The 19,984-nt window shown below is 43.0% G+C and overlaps 1 pseudogene; it reads right to left on the bottom strand.

Annotated features, from left to right (window-relative positions):
* Nucleotides 1-19,984, bottom strand: part of LOC148510682 (uncharacterized) — a 64,622-nt pseudogene that overhangs the window by 8,561 nt on the left and 36,077 nt on the right.

The following is a 19,984-nucleotide window of genomic DNA, read 5'->3' as shown; positions in this document are numbered from 1 at the left end:
TGGATTCTGGGATGTTACATATACTTATATTATCCCTGCGTTCACAATTTTCCATATCTTCGTTCTTAGGGCCTGATTCAGACCCGCTCACTAGGCTGCATTCACACGCAGCCTGCCGATGTTTGCATTCTGTGCATGCATATGCATTGCAGTGCGTGTTCTTGAACTAGTCCATGAGATCAGGAAGCGTTTGCTCGCTGCGCAGAGATAACTCGCTAGATTGAGTGACAGAAGAAGCCTTTTGTGGGTGGTGACAGGGGATGGTCGGTGGAAATGGGGGAGTGGTGGTGCGAATGCAGGCATGTCTGAGCATCTTAACGCCGTTTCAGAGGCATGCATAATTAAGACGTAGCGTCACATGGCTGAATATTACATTGAAGCACTCAAAGCGCTTGCTGTAGGGTATGGACAACCACAAGTGCTGCGTTCGCTTCCGATGGTACTCAATGTTACCGATAGTTGCATACACATTCTGGAGATGACATGCATAAGTGGACATCTTAAGACAGGCAGGTGGGTGTGTGCATACATACCGTGTTCACACGCCATGACATAGTGGGTGTGCTAATGGTTTGCTGTGCGATAACGGATTTGCATACTTTAGCTGCGTGCAAACACATCTAGCAAGCGGGTCTGAATTGAGCCCTTATAGTACGGATATCAGAGTATTCAGTAACGATGTGATCCAGATCTCTGCCGGTTTCATACAATGCTTTCTGGAGACCATCTTGGCCAGATTCAAGTTTAGTGGTACTTGCAACGAGGGTTGAGACTTCAGCTTTAATGGAAGCAACTGCTTTGTCAAGTTTTGTTTCGAGAGAGTCCTTGAATTCTGTGATAAGGGAATGGAAAGATTTGGTGAGTGATGTGGGTGAATGCAAACCATCCTTGTCCATGGCACCTAAAGGGGGGGAGGGGGGACCTCTTTCCTGAGAAAATTGTGTGCCTCTGGTGAAGTGTTGCAAGTTGTCCCCTCTCCCTTGTTTAGGAGTCTTGGGAGAAAATTTCTGCAGTCTGGGGCACCGGGAATGAAACCACAGGAGAGAACAGTGCCAGTGAACTTATCAGGGGGAAAATAAGGGAGAGAAGGAGTAAAGTAGCACAGATAAAATAAAGTGCACACATCAGGGAAAGGTATTGGGATCGGAGCAGCCAGGGGATGGGGGTTTGCCTGCTAGTGTGACATTATAGTCAGGCAATCAGGGTTTAGAAAAACCAGGAGGAGTAGTAGTAATGGCTGAAATATAGAAGAAACGAGAAAGGCTGAATTAATTACTTTGATAGAGCACCACAATAGTTAGGTATAAGCACAGATAGTGTATAATGTGGCTGTATTCATGTACAAACTATCAACAGGTGTTGTAAGCAGCACTGACAGGTAGACAGAGAAAGCTGCTGTAATGAGGTGTGATTACAATAAACAGCCACAAGAGGGAGCCTGAGGAATAAAGGCAAACCAGATTACCTAGAAGTATATAATAATAAGGGGTATTGTACAGAATAATAGATATTGCCCACCTAATTGTTATTTTGAGTGAGGGTAAGGAGGGCAGTTAAGACAGGTTACTATAAAAAAAATGGAGGGACTGTAACCAAGGGACATGGAGGGTCAGGCATTCAGAAGTAGCATTGTGGCTCTATAGAGACTCAACCCCACTTCACAGGATGAAGAGAGGGGGATCTTTTGAGGGTTCCAAGGTCAGGGATCGGCTGCTTGACTTGAGGGCACTGGTCGCGGTCCAGCCAGCAACTAGTATGCCTTTACGAGTCAACTCCAAAACAGACGCCACAGCTGCTGGGAGATCCAAGATAGCAGGCTGTTGGTGAAACTGGGAGCGAAGGGCACAGGTCCTGATGCTGGAGTCGGAGCATCTGAGTGGTGAGTATAGAACCCCACTAATCAGGTGCCGCAGCACAGTAGGAACTACAGCAGACGTGGTGGGAGCAGGTGAGTTTGTAGCAACGGGCGTCAGGACCTCTTCCAAACTCCAGGTCCCAACTTTGTAGTGGTAGGTAGGCTGCAACCTGCAAGGAGGCCCCACAGACTCCACCACCCGATGAGAGTTAGCTGGGGTGCCCAGGTGGGGCACTGTAAAGGCAGCCAGTTGTTCAAAGGTACAGTATAAATGGGCAAGGTGTAATAAGTTAGCCAGGAGTCCTAAGGAAGCACATCCGCTTTCAATGGCTGTCAAGCCTCATCCCGTGTGCACCTTTTTTTAATTTGTCATCAGTACACTGTACAGTAAATCATGACAAAAAGACCTAATGCACAAATAATGCATATTTTACTCATGTGTATCTGCATGTGTGCAAATTCGTGTACTACTACTGTAGTAAATGTAATATCAATAATGTGTGTAAATAGCCTCCGCGCATGTACATTTTCCGTATTACTAATGATAATGCTAATATTAATGATGATAGACAGTATAATACTGTACTAGCAATTATGTCATAGAGTCTGTGCCAGTGAGTTTATATAAAAGAAACAACTGTCATGTGTACTAATACTATTGTTCTGATTATGGGCAGGATGTATCATGTATCACATGTCACATGTAATACATCTAGTGATCAGAAGCATTTATTGACAGGGAAACCCTGTCCCATATTTTACCAATGACTGCACACATTCCACCTGATGTACTTCCCACTGTTATCAAAACACCATCACAAAGCCACAGCTGTATCACCCCACAAGTGTAGACAATAACATCTCTCACAGAGACACTGCTCACAGAAAAGCAACACATAACTACCTCACTGACAGAAATACACATCACTGCTTCACTAACAGAACTGCATATTACTAGCTCACTGACAGAAATGTACATTTCTGACAGAAAAATGTCAAGAAATGTTAAAATCACTACATAACTCAAAGGACATGACATCAATCCTCACCAAGGAGGACTGGTACAATAACGATCTATTCAAAGAACTTGAATATGACTTACCTGAGCAGCCGCTTCAGAATCCAGCATGTCAAACAGTGAGTAGACATGCTAACCTTGACCCTGAAGAAGCATTAAGCACTTCCTGCCAGTACAATTCACTGTTCAATACGTTTTCTTCCCAAAATGAACCAACTTAAAGTGACAGTAGTCATTAATGTTTAAACAGCTTATTCTGAATGTTACAATATTTTATTCACTCACACTGTTATCCAGTTAAATATTAATTCATAAAAATAATTAAAATGAAACAGCCTATTCTAAATTATTTTTATCTCCTATTCCATATCAGTTTCACCCTACATCATATCCACATACAGCTTCATAGAGCTACTTTGTCAAAACAGGGACCATTTTATAAGATAAATATACCACTCTTGGGTGTGAGTCATGCTCTGAAATACCACTCTTGGGTATATGTATTAGATGAGTGGTTTGGATTCCTTGGAATCCGAATACAACTGAACATTGGGAATCCAAGTAGATCCAATCGGCGGCTCATATCTTCTGACTCTGATTCCACTTTGAGGCAAAACATCATCCTTGCAGCGTCAGATTTTTGCGGGTTTTGGATTCTATATAAGGCACCGCAGATGGGACACAGCACCATTTCCTTGTGAAGCACACTGCTATATGCTGCACTTAACTCTGCTGTGCTGTGTTAGTAATGTCTATATATATGTATAGGGTGTGCACACTGCTGTGTTGTACTCTGCATTATAGGCTGTGTCCAGATTCACAATTCACAAGTGGCTGTGCTTATTAGTCAATGTGTAGTGTATAGGGGGTGCAAACTGCTGTATGCTGTGCTGTACTCTGCTGTATAGGTTGTGTCCACACTCAAAAGTCACAAGTTACTGTGCTGCTTAGTCAATGTGTATAGAGGGTGCATGCTGCTGTATGCTGTGCTGTGTCCAGACTCCATCAATAAGACACACATATATAAGCCCTTTGACTCCACTCCATGCTATTTGAATAGAGCTGCTCCTGCGACATCAAAAAATAAAAAAATTAAATAAAAATATTGTATTGTACTGTTTTGTGTGCTTTGTTTTGCTGACAAGCATATATAAGCCCTGTGGCTTCAGTGCATGCAGGAATACAGCTGTGCCATCAACTAAGAAAAATAATTGTATGGTTTGTACTGTTTTGTTTACTATGTTTTGTTCATGTGCAAATATAAGCCCTGTGGCTCCAGTCCACACAAGAATAGAGCTGAAATAAAAAAAAAGAATAATAATTGTACTGTTTGGTGTGTTTTGTTCACGTGCTTATATAAGCCACGCAGTGATCTGTGAATTGAAAAATAGATAACGTTCCGTTTAGAGAACAACAACCAAATACTGTCACTGCAGCTGCTGCCACCAGTAATGATGATAACGCTAGTCCTTCAACATCATCTACTAAAGCTGATCTTCAAGGGCATAGATGGTCTAAGTCAGGGCAACTAAAATAAAATAAAATAGACAATACACAGTCCTAAAAAAAAGCACATCTAATAAATTAATAAATGCTGTTGCTGCTGGGGATGGATCTTCATCCACAAGGGAACCAATAAGACTATTATTTAAAAAAAAAAACTGACTGTGAAACAATCCTTTGCAAGTGGAAGCAAGTATGACAGCTCTCGCCCAGTCGCAAAATTGAATATTGAAAACAATATTGTGAGCTGTTAGATGGTCAAAATTGATTGGAAATTAGTGGAAATTATTGTTATTGAGGCTAATAATACTCTAGGATTAAAAAAAAATTAAAAACCAAACCCGGACGACAAATTAGAACCAAAATCAGCAAAAATGGTGCAGCGCACATCTCTTATATATATTACAGCAGGTACACAGAATCTTCCATACAGCAACACAGTTCTTTTAGTGGACCCTCAGGTCCAGGATCCCTAACACTAGTCATCCCTGAGCCTATAACCTGGATTACTAATTCACCATCTGGATCATTGTGGATTGCACTGACACAACTGTAAAGACAGATAACAGGTGCTGCTAATTAGCCTTGCTTGTGGCTTACAAGTGATCCCAGGAAAACCTGGACTGGATCTCATTACCATACTGTTTATTGCTACATCTCTACCCAAACCTGCTGCTCCACATTAATTTCATGTGAAAGAATGCTGTCCCTGTCACACTCCTTCCCCCTTAGATTCAACCACTCTGGTGAAGCAAAAACTTTTTCAGGCAAGCTCTCTGCCTTGCTCATCTCTATTTGCATCATCCAACTGGGAACACAATCCTCTACCACTTTCCTGAGCTCACCTTGCACCCCCTAGCTTCACCATATGGTTGCTCGTAGGTTCGGGACCCACGAATCTTCTGGAAAAGGTATCAGCACTGAGGTGCTGTTTCCGTGGTTGATGCTGTACCTCAAATTTGAATGGCTGTAAAGCCAAAAACCAACGGGTCACCTGGGCATTCACCTCTTTGTTTGTGTGCATCCACTGTTTGGGAGCATGATCTGTGATTAGTGGGAATTCTCGACCCAACAGACAATATTTTAGCGACTCTACTCCCACTTAATCACCAAGCACTCCTGTTCCACAGTTGAGTACTTGCGTTCTCTGGGCAGCAATTTCTGGCTAAGATAGAGTATATGTTTCTCCTCCCCATCTACCTTCTGGGAAAGGACTGCTTCTAAGTCTGTTCCAAAGGCATCAGTCTGCAACACAAACTGCTTCTTAAAATCAGGCACTTGCAAAACAAGCTCTACACAAAAGGCTTGTCTTAAATCCTGCCAAGCAGTCTCTGCTGGCCTAGACCACATTATCTGGTCTGGGGATTGTTTCTTAAGGCACTCAGTCAGTGGAGCCGCCCTAGTGGCAAAATCATGTATGGATCTGTGGTAATAACCCACCAGACCAAGGAATGTTCTGAGTTGTGATTTACATTTGGGTTTAGGCCAGGTGAGGACTGCTTCCACTTTACTGGGTTGAGGTTTAACCCACCCTTTGCCTACAATATATCCCAAGTATTTCACCTCCACCATTCCAATGACACAGTTCATAGGGGTAGCAGTAAATCCATGTGCCTGTGAAGACTGTAATACTGCCTCTACCTTTGGAAGGTGTAGCTCCGAGTCAAATCTAAAGATCAAGATGTCTAAATATGCAGCTGAATACTCCCTGTGGGGCCGAAGTAACTTATTCATAGCCCTCTGAAAAGTTGCTTGGGCTCCATGCAAACCAAAAGGCAGCACTTTGTACTGGAACAAGCCCTCTGGGGTAGAGAGGGATGCTTTTGCTTTAGCAGCTTCAGTTAAAGCCATAGGGTAGGCATCAAACTGAGAAACTTTATTTAACTTGCAAAAATAATTGCAGAATCTTAAAGCCCCCAAAGGCTTAGGCACTAAGACAATGGGGTTACTCCATTCACTGTTTGACTCCTCTATGACCATTAAGTGCAGCATCTCCTCCACCTCTCATTTTATTGCTGCCCGTTTTGACTCAGGTATGCAATAGGGTCTCTGCTTTATTATCACCCCGGGAGGAGTAACAATATCATACTGTATGATTTGGGTCTTTCCCCGAATAGCAGAGAATAAATCTTGGTTTCGTGCTACTAAACTCACCACTTCCTGTTTTTGGCTAAGACTGAGGGTGACCTCAATGGGTACGTGACAGTCTGGGTTTTTTTGCCACTAAAGAGGGCTGACTGGCACTTTCTTTCCAGGGTTTTAATAGATTTACATGGTAAATTTGTGCCTCCTTCCTTCTACCCTCCTGTTGTACCCTGTAGTTTACAGGTCCCCCCGCCTCTATGATCTCATAAAGGCCTCACCATTGAGCATACAACTTGCTTTCAGTAGTAGGCACAAGCACTAGTACCTTGTCTCCTTGTTTGAAAGATCGGTCGACTGTGGTAACATTGTAATTGTGTTTCTGACGCTGCTGAGCTCTGTCCATATGTTCATTCAGCAGTGGCGCAATCTGCCTTAACCGGCCATACAATTGGGACACAAACTGAACAATATTAGAATCTTGGCATGCCTGTTGCTCCCACCCTTCCTTTAACACATCTAAAATCCCTTTAGGTTGCCTCCAATAGAGGAGTTCAAAGGGACTGAACTCCATGGAGGATTGGGGCACCTCTCGAACTGCAAGCATCAAATCCCAATCTCACTTTTCTTGTGACATCACCCTCTTTATCATCTTTTTAAGGGTCTGGTTAAAGCATTCTACTAGGCCATCTGTTTGCGGGTGGTAATCCTATCTAGCCTTAATAGTCAGCACAAATTTTTTATTTCATTAATTTAGATACAAAATGGGTACCTTGATCCGTCATAACCTCTTTTGGTATTCCCAGACGGGTGTATAGTATCAATAATTCCAGGGCAATAGTGATAGATTTCATATTACGTAGCAGTATGGCCTCTGGGTACCTTGTGGCATAACCTACTACCACTCAGTGTTCTCCCCAGGCTGTTTTTGGCGGGTACACCACCCGGCAAGAAACAGCCTACCACCCGGCACTTTTGGAGCCTGCAAGTGGGGACAGTATCTGGTAGCTGTATAAAAAGGACAAGATCCTACAGACTTTGCAGCTTTTTCATAATCAGACGACTGGGCCTTTAATAAGAAGATAATTAATATATAAAATGTTATTTCAAGTTTAAATAATTTATAAAGTCAGGGTTTAAAACATTTTATTATTGCGAAGGCCCCCACCTGACTAATTCTTGATGCCACCCGGCTGGAAAAATTTTCTGGGGAGAACACTGCCACTAATATGTATTGATGCCCATGAGCAGATTTTTTCTACTGGCCCTATCAGATCCATACCAACTCTCTCAAAAGGTACAGAAATGTCAGGGAGAGGAACCAAAGGTGCCTGAAACCCTGGTCGTGGAGCGGTCTTCTGACACACTGGACATTCTTAACAATATTTTTTTTACTGCTGCATGAATACCTGGCCATAAGAATCTTAACTAAATATGCTGGAGAGTTTTCTCCTCCCCTAAATGGCCACCCCACAGATGTGTATGAGCTGCCCTCAACACCAACTGCTCGTGTTTCTGGGGAACCAACAATTTGTCTACTCTATTACCCTGCAAATATGTTACATGATATAACAAATTATTTTTATATGCAAAGTATGGAACACCTTCTGTTGGTAAAGCCATAATTACTTTACCATGTACTTCTACAACATTTTCAAATGCGTTTATCAAGTTCCCATCATTCTGTTGGTCTTGACCTAAGTCCTGTAAAGGCACTTCCTTGCCAATGGGAATCCACTGTGCCTCAGTCTCACTCCCCTCCTGCTGCTCACTCACCAAGGAGGGTGTTACAGCCACCAAACTTTGGGATACTGCAGACCTTGGCTCTTGGGACACTTCTGATGTGCTCCGTCTGCTGTCATCATGCCAAGTATCCACCTCTTGTGGTAACGGAAAATCCAGACCTAGGATCAATGGGTAGGGTGGTCTGGTGGCTACTGCGGCTACCACCTTCAGAGATTGCCCTTTTATCACTACCAGGAGGTGCACTCGGGGACATTCTTCTACATCCCCATGTACACATATTATCTTTACTAGGGGTAGCACCTGATCAGCCCCGGTTGGAACCAGGTTAGCAGAGATAATAGTTAATTCACTGCAGTATCTACTAAGGCCCAGAACTCCCAACCTTCCACTTGCACCATCAACCAAAACAAGGTAGTCTCCACTGGGGAAATGCTTCCAGCAGCCATGCTAAGCACCGGTTGAGTTGTTTTTCCCACACTGCAGTCCATCGGCTTGCCCTGCTTTGGGCAGTCCCGGTGCACATGACCAGGCTTGCCGCAATGAAAACACACAGCAGGAGGTGGGTTGTTCGCTTTAACAACTGAGACCTGGGTTTTAGGCTTGGGTACTAGCTAGATCCCCTGCTTGGCTTTATTACTTTAGAGAACATGAATATTGATCCCACATAGGAAATCCATCAGATAATATTTTTATATAACAAATAAAGTGAAAAAACAAATAATTGCTTGAAGACACTGATATACAATCTAAATTGGAAGCATAAATTTAGTGGTGCTCCCCAGAATACAGTAAACAGTACTCAAATATATAGTTTTAACTAGAACTAGACAAGAAATTCCTTTTTTGGGGCGCACTCATTGACAGAAAAATTCTTACTATGACAAAATGTGAATAGTGACATAAATTGTGCGAATACCCATTCTTGCAATTTTTGAATAAATGATCTACAATTGTAATCTAGCAGCTTATTATGTAAGTATGTTGTATGGGAATATAAGTAACTCTTATGCTGCCCATCCACTAGGCGATTTTGACAGGCGATTGCACGATAACGACGTCGTTATCGTGCAATCGTTTGCAAATCGTCCACAAATCGGGCAGTAAAATGTTAAAAATGACCAGCGATGCATGCGCCTGCTGATCGTTTTTAACATCTATCAGCGCCCGAACATGACGTTGAACCTGATGACCGTCGTCAGGTTGCCATGTTCGGGGATGATTGATCTGCATACACTGAAAGTCTGAACATTCAGTGTATGCACTTCACCCCTAGGGGGACGACGGCATGATTATGATATCATAATCGTGCCATCATCCCCGCATCTAGTAGTAGATGGGCAGCATTACACTAATGTGTAACTATGTGATTTAAGCTATAATACAACAATAGAAACACAACTTTTGCAATTGTGATTCATGGGACTGATGCCTTACATATTTTGATTAATGAGCATCCACTCTTGCATATTTGATTAGTCACTGATATGATGAGAGGAGATGTGCAATGGTAATAAGATTATGGATAAGGATTCTTTATCCTGATGATTAGAATTAATTTTTCCTTCTGCTTCAGACTATATATGTATATTTGTTGATATGCATTTAGTAATTGAAAAATTTGCAGATGCTTAACAATACACTTACTTTTATGTATGCTTGTTAAAGAGAAAAGATTGATAATTCCAATATACTGTATGTGACTGATTCTGGAAACAGATAAACTAACAAGCTCACCTGTTACATAAATAAGTATTGTATCTTTCAGTGATGAAACTGATTTTAAATATTTGGGTGGACTTATTAATTACAGTAGTCCTGAATCCCTATTATTTTATGATATATTAATAAAAGGTATGTTTTAATTTATGTCAATATTAACACTCTAGAATTTTGTCATAGTAAGAATTTTTCTGTCAAAGAGTGCTCCCCAAAAAAGGAATTTCTTGTCTAACTCTAGCTAAAGCTATATATTTGAGTACTCTTTATTCAATTTCCCAAGTCAGGTACAGCTCAATTACCAATGTTAACTCCTCAAATGTTTGGGGTCAGCTTGTAGAGCCCATTGTTGTACAACTCAGTCTAATGCCCATATAGCATGGTCTAGAGCAGTGATTCCCAACCTCGGTCCTCAAGGCACACTAACAGTCCTGGTTTTGGTGATATCCAGGCTTGAGCACAGATGGTTAAATCAAAATAACTGAGGTACTAATTAAGTCACCTGTGCTCAACTATGGCTATCTTCAAAACCTGGACTGTTAGTGTGCCTTGAGGACCGTGGTTGGGAACCCCTGGTCTAGAGCAACCATTTCCACCACACACTGTGCAGAATTTTTATCTGGCTGCAACTAGGCTTTACTCAGTCTGGCTATTTTTGCCAATTGTACTCTAGGAGGCTCAGATGGGTACAACCACCACACATGAAACTCCCGTGCTTTACTGGGGCCAGTCACCCCAACCCTGCTGAGTATAGCCTCTTTCAGATGAGGATAGGAGCTGGCCTCAGACACTGTTAAATCAACATATGCTCTTTCTGTCTCCCCTGTGAGACAGGGAGCTAATGTGGCAACCCACTCCTCCTCTGGCTATTTTAAGCGAACATCAATACGGTCAAAGGTGCACAATAATGCCTCAATATCATCTGTTGGTGTAAGCTTTTGCAACAGCTCCCGCTCCTGCCCAGCTTTTCTTATTTCCTGTAAATCAGAATGTAGTAACTGTATTTGAGTTTGCTGCCCAGCAGCCAGAGTTTGCTGACCTGCAGCCAATTCAGCAAACACTTTCTCCACTTCCTCCATATTACACTGTTCTTCCACTTTGTGGATAAATATAGCAGGCTTAATTAACTCTCTCTTGCAAACCAGATTCCCAGCAATATATATCAGCTGGTTTCCTTTACAACTGCACTACATTCCCGGGGCTCCCAGCTCCATATACAGGAATTAAGCAGTTTTATATTGTGCACAATTTGCATATACACATGGACTAATTATCACTGTGAACAACTGCCATTTTATGGCTGGCCTGCCACACTCACCTACCCAGCTGCTAGTAATGCGACTCAGACTCACCAAGCCACTGCGCAGTGGGTAGCATCCTGCAATGCATCTCACTGCCACTGTGGGTGGATCTGGTCACTGTATCTGGGCTCTTGCTGTGTAGTAGTATCCAGTAAGGTCCCTGTTTGGCTGCCAAATGTTATAAGAATCAGATAGGCTGGAATAAAATCCTACAGAAGCTTATTTTATCACCAAAGGCAGATATACAGGTCAGTGCAGTGTTCACAGACAAGATGTTACAGCAGGTACACAGAATCTTCCATACAGCAACACAGTTTTTTTAGTGGACCCAGGATCCCTAACACTAGTTATCCCCGGGCCTATAACCTGGGCGACTAACCATTAGGATCATTGTGGATTTCTACTGACACAACTGTAAAGACAGATAACAGTTGCTGCTAATTAGCCCTGCTTGTGGCTTATAAGTGATCCCAGGAACACCTGGAATGGATCTCATTACCATGCTGATTATTGCTCCATCTCTGCCCAAACTTGCTGCTCCACATTAACTTCATGTGAAAGCATGTAGTCCCTGTCACAATATAAACAGTATATATATATATATATATATATATATATATACACAAGGAATAACGGAAGGCACTCAAGAAGACTTAACAGCTCCAAAAAACTGACAGCAAAACTGTTGCTAAATGTCAACGTTTCAGTGACATACACTTTTATCAAGACATGGAAAAACAACATAATGACATACCTTAAGTAGTGTTCACCCTGTGCGCCTGCACCACGCTGTCTCGTCCCAGCCGGAGTCCGATGACGTCACTGTTAGCGCCAAAGCGCCGGCGTCATCGTCATCGCAAGGGGGCGTGTGCACCAATGTGTAACCCATCACCTAGGTAACAAATACAAAACGAGTCCTGTAAACGAAGATGACTGGACTATGAATAAACATAAGAGGCTGTGTATAATCTACTGTCATGTGTAGCCTCATGATGTAATATAGCAAGAGAAAAGCAGGGAGGGGAACAGGTACAGAAAGCAAGTATATGAATTCATTTCATTGAGACTGATAGGATGGAGTGTCTGAAGATTGTTGATCCAACGTGATTCATGTTGCAAAAGGATCCGTCCCCTATCACCACCTCGGGTGTTGGGGGGAATCCAATCTATCATTTTACACTGTAACATGGATAAACCATGTTTAAAGTCCCTAAAATGTTTAGCGACAGGCTGATCCACTTCTTTGCCCTCTAAGGCAGCTCTGATACTCGAACGGTGTAGAGCCATACGTTCCTTAAGTTGCCTGGTGGTCTTGCTGATATAAAGGAGACCACATGCGTGGCTCCGAGCTTTGCCAATCTATATATGTGCGAAGTTGAAAGGGATCTGTTTTTTTCATCATCTGAGATTCGAGGATGCATCTCAACATACTTACGATATATCGATGACATTTTTATCTTATGGACAGGCACCAAAGAATCGTTCTCCCACACTATAGATTATATCAATGCTACAGATTCTCCTATTAAATTCACGTTTGATAGCAACTTTGAATTAATACACTTCCTTGATGTAGCTGTGTCAATCAATGAGAAATTAGAAATCGGCACTACGATCTATTTCAAAGCAACAGACAGAAATACGTTCCTACAAGCAGGCAGTTTCCACCCACCACCTCTCAAAAAAGGTTTGCCATTCTCACAGTTTCTCCACATTATACGGATCTGCAGTGACCCAATAGATGCCAGACAACAGATTGATAACATGCTACTCAAATTCTTGTCCAGGGGATACAGTCCTAAACTACTTAAAACAGCAAAAATCAAAGCTCTGCAAATTTCCAGAATGGCAGCTCTCAGCAACACAAAAAAAAATTCAAAAGAACCCAAAATATTATGGGTACAGGATTTTTCCAACAAATCGCGTGATCTGATACATACTGCCAAATCAGCATGGCCCATCCTCACGACGGATCCTTCCCTGAGGATGCTCCAAGGTACTGGGATAACCCCTGTGTTCAAAATGGGTCGCAACATCAAAGATTGGATCGTACGCAATGACATCTCCCAACATAAATCACAAACCTCTGCCCATTTCCTCACCAAAATGCCAGGAAATTATAAATGCACTGGCTGCATTACTTGTAGTCATTTAGAAACAGGCAATGCCTTTGTCCACCCTCACTCTGGCCGTAAACTACACATTAGGTATGTCCTAACGTGCACCAGTCGCTTTGTAGTCTACTACATACGTTGCCCATGTGGTCTCCTTTATATCGGCAAGACCACCAGGCAACTTAAGGAACGTATGGCTCTACACCGTTCGAGTATCAGAGCTGCCTTAGAGGGCAAAGAAGTGGATCAGCCTGTCGCTAAACATTTTAGGGACTTTAAACATGGTTTATCCACGTTATGGTGTAAAATGATAGATTGGATTCCCCCCAACACCCGAGGTGGTGATAGGGGACGGATCCTTTTGCAACATGAATTACGTTGGAATCACAATCTTCAGACACTCCATCCTAGCGGTCTCAATGAAATGAATTCATATACTTGCTTTCTGTAACTCTTTCCCTCCCTGCTTTTCTCTTGCTATATTACATCATGAGGCTACACATGACAGTAGATTATACACAGCCTCTTATGTTTATTCATAGTCCAGTCGTCTTCGTTTACAGGACTCGTTTTGTATTTGTTACCTAGGTGATGGGTTACACATTGGTGCACATGCCCCCTTGCGATGACGATGCGCTAACAGTGATGTCATCGGACTCCGGCTGGGACGAGACAGCGTGGTGCAGGCGCACAGGGTGAACACTACTTAAGGTATGTCATTATGTTGTTTTTCCATGTCTTGATAAAAGTGTATGTCACTGAAACGTTGACATCTAGCAACAGTTTTGCTGTCAGTTTTTTGGAGCTGTTAAGTCTTCTTGAGTGCCTTCCGTTATTCATTGGATATTTGTGCTGATTGCATTTGGAAAGGGCACCGGAGCCATACCCACTTGTGTTGCGAGTGCCGGGTCCACTGGTATTCTATATATATATATATATATATATATATACATACATACATACATACATGGGCACAAACGTGGGGTGTTTAAGGGGATACACCTCAAAAGCTATTAGTGGTACCGGGCTGAAATTTGGCATGGGCGAGTATAACTGTTGCTCGGTGCTGCCTGCAAAATTTCAGGGCAGAAACATAAAAATTGAGGATTTGGGAGTAATTCAAAGCTCCAACTGTCACTTCTTTCTGACATTCTCAATTAGGACAACTTTTCTGCAGTTCTCTATGGGGGATTTTTGTGAAGGCATAACTCAGGGTAGGGGGCAAATTTAGACTTGGGCTTTGTTTTATTATGTAGCTATTGTCCCAGAATAGGGCCTTTTGGAGTTCAGGTAATTGAGAAAGTTACAGTTTTTAAACTATTACTTCACAACTCCGCCATTATACAGATAGGAAGTTTCAATTCTTTGCGCAGCCGCAGTAGGAGCTTTCAGCAGGTGTATTCACTGTGGCTTATAAAAACTGGAAATACACGGACCTTTGTACATTAGTAGTGTTCTTAGAGAACACTATTACCCGAATGACAGCTCCGCCTGGGATTTCAGTTCAGAAATCCCAGTGCGGCGTGCTCATTGGTTGAGAGAGGCGAGCCTTCTGCCTCTCAGCCAATGAGCTGTTCTCACCATTGACTTCAATGGTGAGAACCGAGCGTGTCCTTTTCAAAAATGGCACCTCAGCGCCATTTTTGAAGTTCAAAGATGGCCGCCACGAGCCAGTCATGGCTTGTGACGTCATCGTCCAGCCCCCTTGGCTGACTTATATACAGCCAGCACGAGGTGCCATGCAGTCAGTTGTCGGCTGGGGAGCTGGAGAGAAGACCAGCTGAAGCAAGAAGATGCCGTGGAGGCCTTGGATGGGCGGCGGCCAAGGAAAAGAGCTTAAAGGCCTCCGCTCTCCAGGTGAAGATGCCATAGAAGTCCTGGGGGAAGTGGCAGCCATGTAATAGAGCTTAAAGGCTGCCACCCCCCAGGTGAAGGTGCGGCTAAATAAAATACTTTAAAAACTTGTTTTTATTTTAATATTTATTTTGCAGGGGTACTATAGGTACCAGCAGGCCCTTAATGCCCCACCTGATGGTACTTGTGGTTCTCCAAGTGCCAGTATGTGGGGATGCCTGTTGGGACATGTAATACTCCTGAAAAAGACAATATTTATATTGTCATATGCACCACACTACACAATCAACCCAGCACCCACGCACAGGGGTGCTGGGGATAGCCCTGGGCTATCAGGCTGGCCCTGGGGTGCCCTGGAGAGTGGAACTCCTTTATTGGGGGGTCCCCAGCTCCCCAGGGATCCCTAGCCTGGGCTGACTAGTGGTCAGGGGTGGTGCTTCTGCTGGGGGGCCCGGTGAAAGGGCTCCCCTGGCTGTGGCAACACCTCCCATTAGAAAGAGTCCGGTGATGGTTCTGGTAAAAATAGGGGGACCCTACACATTTTTTTGCCCTGTATTTCCACAACAAGGGCTGGCCCAGAGCCCAGTGCTGGTTGCGCAGAATATGGGGGACCCCTATGTCATTTGTCCCCCGTGTTTTGGCAACCAGGACTGGTTCTAAAAAGCCTGGTGCTGGTTGTGCTTCATACGGGGGACCACTACATCATTTGTCCCCTGTATTTAGCACAACCAGTACTGGCTTTCCAAAGCCTGGTGCTGGTTGTTGTTTCTGAGGAGGGGGCCACTACATTTTTTTTTTACACAGGTTTTATTTTTATTAAACAGAATCACAGATGGGTCTCACTGACCCATCCCTGCTTCTGTGTTTTTATAAATACAGGTATCATGGATCATTCAGATCCGAGCCTGCATCAGTCTGCTTCTACCTTCCCTGGGTCCTGCTGCCTGCACCACTGCCGACACTAACAGCATGGGTCCCAGCCGCAGCTAATGCCTGCTATCTCCCAGGTCCAGTTGCAGCTTATGGCTGCTTCCTTCCCCAAGGCCACTGCCACTACAACCCACACTGACCTGCCATCTTGGTGCACCCAAGTGAAGCCACAGTGAGTACACCTGATGGAGGCTCCTACTGAGGCTGCGCCTCAAGTTAAAACTTCCTATCTCTATCATGGTAGATATGTGAGGTAATAGTTTAAAAACTGTAACTTTCTCAATTACCTAACCCCAAAAGCACCTACCCTGGAACAATAGCTACCTAATAAAACAAACCCAAATTGTAAAATTGCCGCCTACCCTGAGTTATGCCTTCCTGAAAATCCCCCATAAAGAACAGCAGAAAAGTGGTCCTAAATGAGTGTCAGAAAATACTGACAGTTGGAATTGTAAATTCCTCCCAAGTCCTCATTTTTTATGTTTTTGTTTTAGCCCATGCCAAATTTAAGCACCATACCTCCAATAGCTTTTGAGGTGTAGCCCCTTAAACACCATGCCCCCTCGAGGATTTCTCTAAGGGAAAATTCAGTTTTTTTCGAGAGGACCCCTACATCGCTTGTCCCCTGTATTTTGGCAACCAAGACTGGCTCTGATTAGCCTGGTGCTGGTTGTGCTTAATACAGGGAACCCCTACATTGTTTGTCCCCTGTGTTTAGCACAACCAGCACTGAGGATCCAAATCCTGATGCTGGTTGTGCTGTGGAGGCATGTAATATTTTTTATTATATTACACATTCATTTTTTAAAACAATACTTGGATGGATCTCACCAATACGTCCATGCATCTGTGTCTTATTGATTTGATTTTCTCAGGTGCATGCCCAGCACCAGTGAGTCCCTCTGTCACCTGCTAATGCTTCTGTGCATGCCCGTTGCTGCCACTGCTCCACACCTCCACTACTGTCACTGCCCCACACACCTGCAGCCTGCCCCTGCAGCCGTCTCTCCCTCTGCACCCTTAAAACACCCCCTGTGTACTGTCTTATGGTTTTACATGTCCCATTAAGGCTTCTTAGATATGATCTGTAATTTCACAAAACCTACTGAATTTGTTCCACTCAAACTAAAAAAAGCAATGAATTTACAATCATTAAGGCTGACGCCTTAATGAACTTGTTCATTGCGCAATACAGATATGGTATGCCATCACACCCTGTGGTTAACTGCAGATTCAGCGCTCTCACAGAATGAGTTTGTTGTCATTCACAAAATGGTGGAGCTGCTAATTCACATAATTGTGTGGTTATTGGAATACACACATGCAGTCTATGCAACAGAGGTCTAAGCAGAAAATAGAGTTGTACAGATGGGATAAAAGTGATGTGGATGGGGGAGGAGACAGAGCAGTGTGGATAGGTGAGATGAAAAGGCATGTAGAGGAGAGAAGATTAAACAGTACAGATGGGGGGGTACCCAAAGTGATGCAGATGGGTGAAAAACAGTGGTGCAGATAGGTGGAGGAACAAAGTAATGCAGATGGGTGGAAGACAGTGGTGCGGATGGGGGGAAACAGTGGCACAGTTTGGGGGGACAGCGACGTGGATGGGGGTAGAGAGTGGCATGAACTTGGGAAGACAGTGCAGTGCAGATGGGTAAAGACAGATTGGTGCGGATAAGGGAATACAGACTAACACAAATGGGAGAACACACATCAGTAGGGATTGAGGAATACAGATTGGTGTTAATGGGTAGGAAGACAGAGTAATGCGGGTGGAGGGAGGAGACAGAGTTCCACAGTTGGGGGGGACAAAGTGGTGCAGATGGAGGAAGAAAGAGTGCCGCAGAGGAAAGGAAGACAGAGCGGCGTTGCTTAGGTGAAGGCAGTGGTACAGAAGAAAACAGAGTGGTACAGATGCAGGGTGGTGTGGATGGAGAAGGACAGATGCAGGGTGGATGAGAGAACACAGACTAGCACAGTTCAGAGACCACACAGCATTAGGGATTGGGGAAGACAGATTGGTGTGGATAGGGAGGAAGTGGTGGCGATGGGGGGGACAGAGTTGCACGGTTGGGGGGACCAGAGTAGTGCAGATGAAGGAAGAAAGAGTGCCACAGATAAGAGAAAGACAGCAATGTGGCTGTGGAGAAAGAACAGATGCAGGGCGGTGCGGCTGGGGAAAAACAGATTGGTGCTGTTGAGGGAACACAGACTAGCACAGTTGGGAGACCACACAGCAGTAGGGATTGGGGAATATATAGCAGCATGGAGGCATATAGGAGAAGAAAGTGTACATGCATAGCAAAGTATGATAGTTTTAAAAATAAGGGAGCTGAATGTGTATTCTAAATGAGATAAATGTACAGAGCGAGATTGATGTTGGAAGCCAGTGAGATTGTTGTGGTGATCGAATGGGAAGATTGTGGACACTGAGTTAGTTGTGGGAGCCACATAACTACTCAAACCTCAGTTGCATAGACTGCATGTGTGTATTCCAATGAGCACACAATTCTGTGAATTAGCAGCTCCACCATTTTGTGAGTGACAGCAATCTCATTCTGTGAGAGTGCTGAATCTGCAGTTAACCGCAGGGTGTGATGGCATACCATATCTGTATTGCACAAGGAACACGTCCATTAAGGCGTCAGCCTTATTGATCGCAATTTCATTGTTTTTTTAAGTTTGAGTGGCACAAATTCAGTAGGTTTTGTGAAATTTTAGATCATGTCTAAGAAGCCTTAATGGGACATGTAAAACCGTAAGGTTTTTGTCTATGGAATACACATATATATATATATATATATATATATATATATCATATATAAAAACAAACACCCACACACATATATGTGTGTGTGTGTGTGTGTGTGTGTGTGTGTGTGTGTGTGTGTGTGTGTGTGTGTGTGTGTGTGTGTGTGTGTGTGTGTGTGTGTGTGTATGTGCTAGATGATTTTAATAGGTGTACGAAATCTCAGGCGCTTTTAAATCTTTAACTAACTTGGCTGTAATGACATAATATGAAGAACAGGTGCAGATTTTATGAGTTTAACTAAATTTTTTTCACAGAATGATTCTCATCATCTATCTTCATAGAACTACAAGCCTCTTGCTGATGCTGATAAATGTGGTACAGAATATACAATTAATAAAATCGGCAATATTTCACAGATATAGTAAGAGTAATAGTGTGAGACAAACAGAATTTGCATGAAGGAAAGCATGAAGTATTTTGATACAGGAGAACAGTTCTTGATATGAGCACTGAACTGTCTGAGCCTGTCCTTTCTACTCTAGATCAATCAGGTCCTTAAATATAAATTATAATCTTTGCAATACCTGTGCATGTCCTGGAAATCCACCTGCAGAAAATACTGCACCCTGCCTTCTGATAATATCTATGTAGACTTGCATTGAATTTTTACACAACAGAACAGTTATGAAATTCACACGTCATTAGGGAAATGTCATTGTAAGATTATCTATCTGAAACTCAAAGAATAAATCAACACAGGATACATTTACCTATATTCCACAGTAATGTCAGGAATATATTTAAAAGAAGTTATTTCACTAATCTTACTTTTGCCACTGCCAGGTACTGTATCTTTAAATAGTGTAGGACAAGTGGTGATGTTGCCCATAGCAACCAATAGGTTCCAGCTATCATTTATCTATTACATTCTATAAAATAATAGCTGGATTCTGATTGGTTGCTATTGGCAACTGATCCATTTTCCTAAGTAGATGTTTTATTAAATCTTCCCCTAAATTCTGGGACTATTCTACAAGAGATCTGCAGCAGCCACATATATACATAATAATGTTTTGGGTATAAAAGTATACAGTTAATGGCCCTATATCCAGC

This window comes from Taudactylus pleione, unplaced genomic scaffold (assembly GCF_031769625.1).
Source record: "Taudactylus pleione unplaced genomic scaffold, aTauple2 ptg000313l, whole genome shotgun sequence".
Taxonomy (NCBI): Eukaryota; Metazoa; Chordata; class Amphibia; order Anura; family Myobatrachidae; genus Taudactylus; species Taudactylus pleione.
This window is presented reverse-complemented; position numbering and strand designations above follow the sequence as displayed.